The sequence below is a fragment of the Aegilops tauschii genome, chromosome 5 (genome assembly GCF_002575655.3).
Source record: "Aegilops tauschii subsp. strangulata cultivar AL8/78 chromosome 5, Aet v6.0, whole genome shotgun sequence".
NCBI lineage: Eukaryota > Viridiplantae > Streptophyta > Magnoliopsida > Poales > Poaceae > Aegilops > Aegilops tauschii.
Genome location: NC_053039.3, coordinates 26,782,507 through 26,792,798, shown reverse-complemented (window position 1 = coordinate 26,792,798; position 10,292 = coordinate 26,782,507).

Here is a 10,292-nt window from a genome sequence, read left to right as displayed (position 1 = left end):
AGGAAACTTGCCCCCCAAGCCGGGAGGGGTGGCTGCCCTAGGGGAGGCGCCCCCACCTCTCCAAGTTACGTGAGAGGGGTTGGGAGGGGCGCACAGCCCCTTAGTGGGCTGGTGTGCCCCCTCCCCTTGGCCCATAAGGCCCCCCAACGCTTGCCGGGGCCTCTGAAACACCTTTCGGTCACGCTGGTCATCACCCGGTACTCCCAGCACAATTCCGAACTCCAATACCCTTCGTCCAATATATCGATCTTCACCTCCGGACCACTCCGGAGTTCCTCGTCACGTCCGGGATCTCATCCGGGACTCCGAACAACCTTCGGTCACCACATACTATTTTCCATAACAACTCTAGCATCACCGAACCTTAAGTGTGTAGACCCTACGGGTCCGGGAACCATGTAGACATGACCGAGACGTTCTCCGGCCAATAACCAACAGTGGGATCTGGATACCCATGTTGGCTCCCACATGTTCCACGATGATCTCATCGGATGAACCACGATGTCGGGGATTCAATCAATCCCGTATACAATTCCCTTTGTCCACCGGTATGTTACTTGCCCGAGATTCGATCGTCGGTATCCCAATACCTCGTTCAATCTCGTTGCCGGCAAGTCTCTTTACTCGTTCCGTAACGCATGATCCTGTGGCTAACGCATTAGTCACATTGAGCTCATTATGATGATGCATTACCTAGTGGGCCCAGAGATACCTCTCCGTCATACGGAGTGACAAATCCCAGTCTCGATTCGTGCCAACCCAACAGACACTTTCGGAGATACCTGTAGTGCACCTTTATAGACACCAAATTACGTTGTGACGTTTGGTACACCCAAAGCATTCCTACAGTATCCGGGAGTTGCACAATCTCATGGTCTATGGAAATGATACTTGACATTAGAAAAGCTCTTAGCAAACGAACTACATGATCTTGTGCTATGCTTAGGATTGGGTCTTGTCCATCACATCATTCTCCTAATGATGTGATCCCGTTATCAATGACATGCAATGTCCATGGTCGGGAAACCATAACCATCTATTGATCAACGAGCTAGTCAACTAGAGGCTTACTAGGGACATGTTGTGGTCTATGTATTCACACATGTATTACGGTTTCCAGTTAATACAATTATAGCATGAACAACAGACAATTATCATGAACAAGGAAATACAATAATAACCATTTTATTATTGCCTCTAGGGCTTATTTCCAACAGTCTCCCACTTGCACTAGAGTCAATAATCTAGTTCACATCACTATGTGATTGTAATGAATCCAAAACCCATGGGGTTTGTTCATATCTCGCTTGTGAGAGAGGTTATTAGTCAACGGGTCTGAACCTTTCAGATCCGTGTGTGCTTTACAAATCTCTATGTCATCTTGTAGATGCAGCTACCACGCGCTACTTGGAGGTATTCCAAATAACTGCTCTACTATACGAATCCGGTTTACTACTCAGAGTCATCTGGATTAGTGTCAAAGTTTGCATCAACGTAACCCTTTACGACAAACTCTTTTACCACCTCCATAATCGAGAAAATTCCTTAGTCCACTAGTTACTAAGGATAAGTTCGACCGCTGTCATGTGATCCATTCCTGGATCACTCTTGTACCCCTTGACTGACTCATGGCAAGGCACACTTCAGGTGCGGTACACAACATAGCATACTGTAGAGCCTACGTCTAAAGCATAGGAGACAACCTTCGTCCTTTCTCTATCTTCTGCCGTGGTCATGTTTTGAGTCTTACTCAATACTCGCAGCTTGTAACACAGCCAAGAACTCCTTCTTTGCTCATCTATTTTGAACTCCTTCAAAATCTTGTCACGGTATGTATTCATTTGAAAGTACTATTAAGCGTTTTTGATCTATCCTTATAGATCTTGATGCTCAATGTTCAAGTAGCTTAATCCAGGTTTTCCATTGAAAAACACTTTTCAAATAACCCTGTATGCTTTCCAGAAATTCTACATCATTTCTGATCAACAATATGTTAACAACATATACTGATAAAAAATTCTATAGTGCTCCCACTCACTTCTTTGGAAATACAAGTTTCTCATAAACTTTGTAAAAACCCAAAATCTTTGATCATCTCATCAAAGCATACATTCCAACTACGAGATGCTTACTCCAGTCCTTAGAAGGATTGCTGGAGCTTTGCATACTTGTTAGCATCTTTCAGGATTGACAAAACCTTCTGGTTGTATCAGATACAACCTTTCCTCAAGAAAATCGTCGAGGAAACAATGTTTTTTTGACATCCTATCTGCAAGATTTGATAAATAATGCAGTAACTGCTAATATAATTCCAACAGACTCTTAGCATCGCTACGAGTGAGAAAATCTCATCGTAGTCAACTCCTTGAACTTGTCGGAAAACATCTTAATGACAAGTCGAGCTTTCTTAATGGTGACACTTACCATCATTGTCCGTCTTCCTTTTAAAATTCATCTGCACAAAACAGCCTTACGACCATCAAGTAGTTCTTCCAAAGTCTATACTTTCTTTTTATACATGGATCCTCTCTCGGATTTTATGGCCTCGAGCCATTCGTCGGAATCCGGGCCCACCATCGCTTCTCCATAGCTCGTAGGTTCATTGTTGTCTAGCAACATGACTTCCAAGACAGGATTACGTACCACTCTGAAGTAGTACGCATCCTTGTCGACCTACGAGGTTTGGTAGTGACTTGATCCGAAGTTTCATGATCACTATCATAAGCTTCCACTTCAATTGGTGTAGGTGCCACAGGAACAACTTCCTGTGCCCTGCTACACACTAGTTGAAGTGACGGTTCAATAACCTCATCAAGTCTCCACCATCCTCCCACTCAATTCTTTCGAGAGAAACTTTTCCGCGAGAAAGGACCTGTTTCTAGAAACAATCACTTTGCTTCCGGATCTGAAATATGAGGTATACCCAACTGTTTAGGGTATTCTATGAAGATGCATTTATCCGCTTTGGGTTCGAGCTTATCAGCCTGAAACTTTTTCACATAAGCGTCGCAGCCCCAAACTTTTAAGAAACGACAGCTTAGGTTTCTCTAAACCATAGTTCATACGGTGTCGTCTCAACGGAATTGCGTGGTGCCCTATTTAAAGTGAATGCGGTTGTCTCTAATGCCTAACCCATAAACGATAGTGGTAATTCGATAAGAGACATCATGGTATGCACCATATCCAATAGGGTGCAGTTATGATGTTCGGACACACCATCACACTATGGTGTTCCAGGCGGTATTAGTTGTGAAACAATTTCCACAATGTCTTAATTGTGTGCCAAACTCGTAAGTCAGATATTCATCTCTATGATCATATCATAGACATTTTATCCTCTTGTCACGACGATCTTCAACTTCACTCTGAAATTACTTAAACCTTTCAATAATTCAGACTTGTGTTTCATCAAGTAAATATACTCAGCATCTACTCAAATCTTCTGTGAAGTAAGAACATAACGATATCCACTGCGTGCCTCAGCACTCATTGGACTGCACACATCAAAATGTATTACTTCCAACAAGTTGCTTTCTTGTTCCATCTTACTGAAAACGAGGCCTTTCAGTCATCTTGCCCATGTGGTATGATTTGCATGTCTCAAGTGATTCAAAATCAAGTGAGTCCAAACGATCCATCTGTATGGAGTTCTTCATGCATATATACCAATAGACATGGTTCGCATGTCTCAATGTTTTCAAAAACGAGTGAGTCCAAAGATCCATCAACATGGAGCTTCTTCATGCGTTTTATACCAATATGACTCAAATGGCAGTGCCACAAGTATGTGGTACTATCATTACTATCTTATATCTTTTGGCATGAACATGTGTATCACTACGATCGAGATTCAATAAACCATTCATTTTAGGTGCAAGACTATTGAAGGTATTATTCAAATAAACAGAGTAACCATTATTCTCCTTAAATGAATAACCGTATTGCGATAAACATAATCCAATCATGTCTATGCTCAACGCAAACACCAAATAACAATTATTTAGGTTTAACACCAATCCCGATGGTAGAGGGAGCGTGCGATGTTTGATCACATCAACCTTGGAAACACTTCCAACACATATCGTCATCTCACCTTTAGCTAGTCTCCGTAGCCTTTTATTTCGAGTTACTAACACTTAGCAACCGAACCGGTATTTATTACCCTAGTGCTACTAGGAGTACTAGTAAAGTACACAATAGTATAACGTATATTCAAAATACTTCTGTCGACCTTGCCAGCCTTCTCATCTACCAAGTATCTAGGGTAGTTCTTCAGTGACCATTCCCCTCATTACAGAAGCACTTAGTCTTGGGTTTGGGTTCAACCTTGGTTTCTTCACTAGAGCAGCAACTGATTTGCCGTTTCATGAAGTATCCCTTCTTTCCCTTGCCCTTCTTGAAACTAGTGGTTTTACTAACCATCAACAATTGATGCTCCTACTTGATTTCTACTTTCGCGGTGTCAAACATCGCGAGTTGCTCAAGGATCATCATGTCTATCCCTGATATGTTATAGTTCATCATGAAGCTCTAATAGCTTGGTGGCAGTGACTATGGAGAACCATAACTATCTCATCTGGAAGATTAACTCCCACTCGATTCAAGCGATTGTAGTACTCAGACAATCTGAGCACATGCTCAACGATTGAGCTTTTCTCCCTTAGTTTGCAGGCTTAAGAAACTTGTCAGAGGTCTCATACCTCTTGACGTGGGCACTAGTCTGAAATCCCAATTTCAGTTTTTGGAACATCTCATATGTTCTGTGACGTTTCAAAAACGTCTTTGGTGCCACAATTTTAAACCGTTAGCATTACGCACTGAACTATCACGTAGTCATCAAAATGTGTATGCCAGATGTTTCGCAACATCTACAGACGACGCTCGAGGTTCAACACACCGATCGGTGCATTAAGGACATAAGCCTTCTGTGCAGCAATGAGGACAATCCTCAGTATACGGACCCAGTCCGCATAATTGCTACTGTCAACTTTCAACTAAATTTTCTCTAGGAACATATCTTAAACAGTAGAACTAAAGCGTAAGCTATGACATAATTTGCAAAGACCTTTTGACTATGTTCATGATAATTAAGTTCATCTGATTATTTAATGAACTCCCACTTAGATAGACATCGCTCTAGTCATCTAAGTGATACATGATCCGAGTCAACTAGGCCGTGTCCGATCATCACGTGAGACGGACTAGTCATCATCGGTGAACATCTTCATGTTGATCGTATCTACTATACGACTCATGTTCGACCTTTCGGTCTCTTGTGTTCCGAGGCCATGTATGTACATGCTAGGCTCGTCAAGTCAACCTAAGTGTTTCGCATGTGTAAATCTGGCTTACACCCGTTGTATGCGAATGTTAGAATCTATCACACCCGATCATCACGTGGTGCTTCGAAACAACGAACCTTCGCAACGGTGCACAGTTAGGGGGAACACATCTCTTGAAATTTTAGTGAGGGATCATCTTATTTATGCTACCGTCGTTCTAAGCAAATAAGATGTAAACATGACAAACATCACATGCAAATCATAAAGTGACATGATATGGCCAATATCATCTTGCGCCTTTTGATCTCCATCTTCGAGGCGCGGCATGATCACCTTCGTCACCGGCATGACACCATGATCTCCATCATTGTGTCTTCATGAAGTTGTCTCGCCAACTATTACTTCTACTACTATGGCTAGCGGTTAGCAATAAAGTAAAGTAATTACATGGCATTTTTCATTGACACGCAGGTCATACAATAAATTAAGACAACTCCTATGGCTCCTGCCGGTTGTCATACTCATCGACATGCAAGTCGTGATTCCTATTACAAGAACATGATCAATCTCATACATCGCATATATATAATTCGTCACATCCTTTTGGCCATATCACATCACATAGCATACCCTGCAAAAACAAGTTAGACGTCCTCTAATTGTTGTTGCATGTTTTACGTGGCTGCTATGGGTTTCTAGCAAGAATGTTTCTTACCTACGCAAAAGCTACAACGGTGATATGCCAATTGCTATTTACCCTTCATAAGGACCCTCTTCACCGAATCAGATCCGACTAAAGTGGGAGAGACAGACACCCGCTAGCCACCTTATGCATCAAGTGCATGTCAGTCAGTGGAACCTGTCTCACGTAAGTGTACGTGTAAGGTCGGTCCGGGGCCGCTTCATCCCACAATGCCGCCGAATGAAGATAAGACTAGTAACGGCAAGCAAATTGAACAAATCATCGCCCACAACTACTTTGTGTTCTACTCGTGCATAGAATCTATGCATAGACCTAGCTCATGATGCCACTGTTGGGGAACGTAGTAATAATTCAAAATTTTCCTACGTGTCACCAAGATCAATCTAGGAGATGCTAGCAACGAGAGAGAGAGAGGGAGTGCATCTTCATACCCTTGAAGATCGCTAAGCGGAAGCGTTACAAGAACTCGGTTGATGGAGTCGTAGTCGCGACGATTCAAATCGCGGAAGATCCGATCTAGCGCCGAACGGACGGCGCCTCCGCGTTCAACACACATACAGCCCGGGGACGTCTCCTCCTTCTTGATCCAGCAAGGGGAGAGGAGAAGTTGAGGGAAAGCTCCGGCAACACGACGGCGTGGTGGTGGTGGAGCTCGTGGTTCTCCGGCAGGGCTTCGCCAAGCACTATGGAGGAGGAGGAATTGGAGGAGGAGAGGGCTGCACCAGGGGAAGGGTGCGGCTGCCCTCTCTCTCCCTCACTATATATAGGGGGAAGGGGGTGGAGGAGGCGCCCTAGGGTTCCCTAGGGGAGGGGTGGCGGCCACAGGGGAAACCCTAGATGGGTTTGGGCGCCCCACCCCTAGGAAACTTGCCCCCCAAGCCGGGAGGGGTGGCTGCCCTAGGGGAGGCGCCCCCACCTCTCCAAGTTACGTGAGAGGGGTTGGGAGGGGCGCACAGCCCCTTAGTGGGCTGGTGTGCCCCCTCCCCTTGGCCCATAAGGCCCCCCAACACTTGCCGGGGCCTCTGAAACACCTTTCGGTCACGCTGGTCGTCACCCGGTACTCCCAGCACAATTCCGGACTCCAATACCCTTCGTCCAATATATCGATCTTCATCTCCGGACCACTCCGGAGTTCCTCGTCATGTCCGGGATCTCATCCGGGACTCCGAACAACCTTCGGTAACCACATACTATTTCCCATAACAACTCTAGCGTCACCGAACCTTAAGTGTGTAGACCCTACGGGTTCGGGAGCCATGTAGACATGACCGAGGCGTTCTCCGGTCAATAACCAACAGCGGGATCTGGATACCCATGTTGGCTCCCACATGTTCCACGATGATCTCATCGGATGAACCACGATGTCGGGGATTCAATCAATCCCGTATACAATTCCCTTTGTCCACCGGTATGTTACTTGCCCGAGATTCGATCGTCGGTATCCCAATACCTCGTTCAATCTCGTTACCGGCAAGTCTCTTTACTCGTTCCGTAACGCATGATCCCGTGGCTAACTCATTAGTCACATTGAGCTCATTATGATAATGCATTACCGAGTGGGCCCAGAGATACCTCTCCGTCATACGGAGTGACAAATCCCAGTCTCGATTCGTGCCAACCCAACAGACATTTTCGGAGATACCTGTAGTGCACCTTTATAGACACCCAGTTATGTTGTGACGTTTGGTACACCCAAAGCATTCCTACGGTATCCGGGAGTTGCACAATCTCATGGTCTAAGGAAATGATACTTGACATTAGAAAAACTCTTAGCAAACGAACTACATGATCTTGTGCTATGCTTAGGATTAGGTCTTGTCCATCACATCATTCTCCTAATGATGTGATCCCGTTATCAATGACATGCAATGTCCATGGTCGGGAAACCATAATCATCTATTGATCAACGAGCTAGTCAACTAGAGGCTTACTAGGGACATGTTGTGGTCTATGTATTCACACATGTATTACGGTTTCCAGTTAATACAATTTCAGCATGAACAATACACAATTATCATGAACAAGGAAATACAATAAGAACCATTTTATTATTGCCTCTAGGGCATATTTCCAACAGGTCGCTCCTCCCAGAGAGACGCACCAGAACTACACCTTCCCTCGCCATCGGTTCCATCTCTGAGCTGCTGCTGTCTTCCACATCCCGGCTTGCGGCGTGCACCGCGAGTCGGGAAAGTAGGCCTCCGAAACCGCACCACTTTGAGTCTTGTACGGGAGAAGGGTGATAAGGTTTTTGCGGAGCGCTCCGCGCGACTCCTGACTTTTCCATCACGGAATCCGACGACTTCTTCCCCGACGTCGACAACCTCATCGACGACATGGCTGGAGAGGATGTCGACCCCAAGTCCAGTGCTTCTGCTGCTGCTGTCCCGTACGTGTTCTTCCTCTTTCTGTTAGAGACCCTGCTACAGTTCCTTGTTCTAGTGTTTGCCCTAGATATGTTAGACTCTGTTTCATATATGCAACTTGCTATACTATCTGCTCTAAATGTGTTTAGTTACAGTTCATATATGAATATGCTGTTTACCTTCTCTTTATCAATTCGCATGACTTGTTTTATCACTGCTATACTAGTCGTGCTTTATCTAGTATTCCTGTTAATAAAATCATTTGATAAATTGCTCATATTTCCAACATCTCCCCTCCTTTCTACAGCGTCACCCGCCCCTCCGCTCGCCTCCACAACATCCTAGGCCGATTCCTGGTGCCAATGAGTGCACACTGTCGTAGCCAACTGCTTGAAAGCCTAGAGACGGAGCAACATTGACTCGTTCAAGCAGAGGTAGCTGGGAGTAGATGTTGTGTCGGGATCCATATGTGTCTGCATTGTTGTGTTTCTTCCCACGATCTTACGGTGTTATTCGTCCAATGTGTTGTCTTTTTTTACGCATGTAAGCGATGTTGAGGTTGTGGTGGCACTTTGGCAGTAGAATAAGTCCTATAACCTCCTCCCTGTATTTGATAGTGTTCGCTCTAACATCAATTGTAGGCTGGTGTGGGCATGGTGCTCGCAATATCAAAAGAGGCACAGTGCTAGCACGAAACAAGTACTGATCGAACTGCCGAGCACTGCCGAGCATAAAATAAGTCTTTTATACCTGAAGTACAAATTCAAATCCGTGGTCCACATTAAACTACCCACACAAGGGATTCAAATCCAGAGGTGCCCCACAAAAGTCTCTCAGAGGGCGGGGGAACTTCCATTAACCAACGCACGCATAGCAGGGTCAAAAGATTTGACCGCCCTGTAACAAATTCGAACTACGCTTCACTGTCTCACTCCAGGATCTCGAAGTACATGAAATTTGGCAGGTCTCCATTGTACCCATCATGATGACAATCTAACACGCAATTCTTTTTCGAAGCTGATCCAGCAGTATCTGAGCAAAACAAAAAATGCAGAGGTCAGCATGACAATGTGTGATTGCTGGTGGTGGCGCTCGCGGCGGTGTGGGCTTCAGCCGGCCCTTGCGTGCGGCGACCTTTGGTGGCGAGGGTGGTGGCGTTCCTGCTGCAGGAAGGCTCGGGGCTGCCCCTCGGGGTCCCGGCGTGGATGTGGGCTGCCACGGCGTGGTGGTGGCTCATGGCGGTGGTCTGCGCTGTTTCACGGCGGCGGCTGGACTTCTTCGGCGTCGGTCGGTTTGTGAGCACCCTTGTCGACCTTCGATTCCTCTTATCGTCGTTCGGACGTTACCTTCATCAAAGGGTTGGCCCTCTCCCAGTTGCGGTCCATCGCTCTCGCGCCTGACAGCAGGACCGGACTCGTCTCGCGCCCGGCAGCAGGACTGAGCTCGTCTCGCGCTCGGCAGCAGGACTGAGCTCGTATCACGCCCGGCAGCAGGACCGGACTTGTCTCGCGCCTGGCAGCAGGACGGGCCGATGGAGGCCAGTTTTGGCCGGCCTATTGAGTCTCGGCGCTGGGGGCAGCTCATGAGTGCTAAAGGCGGGGCCTTTCCACTCGTTCCTTTGGTTGGGGTAGCCTTCGGTGGCGGGTGAGGTGGCGTCGAGGTCTTGGATGCCGGGGCGGCGGCCCTGGTGGTGGTGTCGCAGTGCTCTTGGGCAAAGCCCGGGGCTTGGTGCTGCCTGGTGACCATGGTTGTGTGGGCGGCATGGTCGTCGGGGTGTGGCGTTCAGGGGCGGTGAGTATTGGCCGGGGTGAAAACCTATTCTATCTACGGACGGACCGGCGGCGGCGAAGCATGCTTCCTTCTTGAAGGCATTGTCGCGGCCATTATTGCCCGTCGTGTTGCTTCAGGGGAAACTCTGACCCTCGGGTCGGGCGGTGGCAG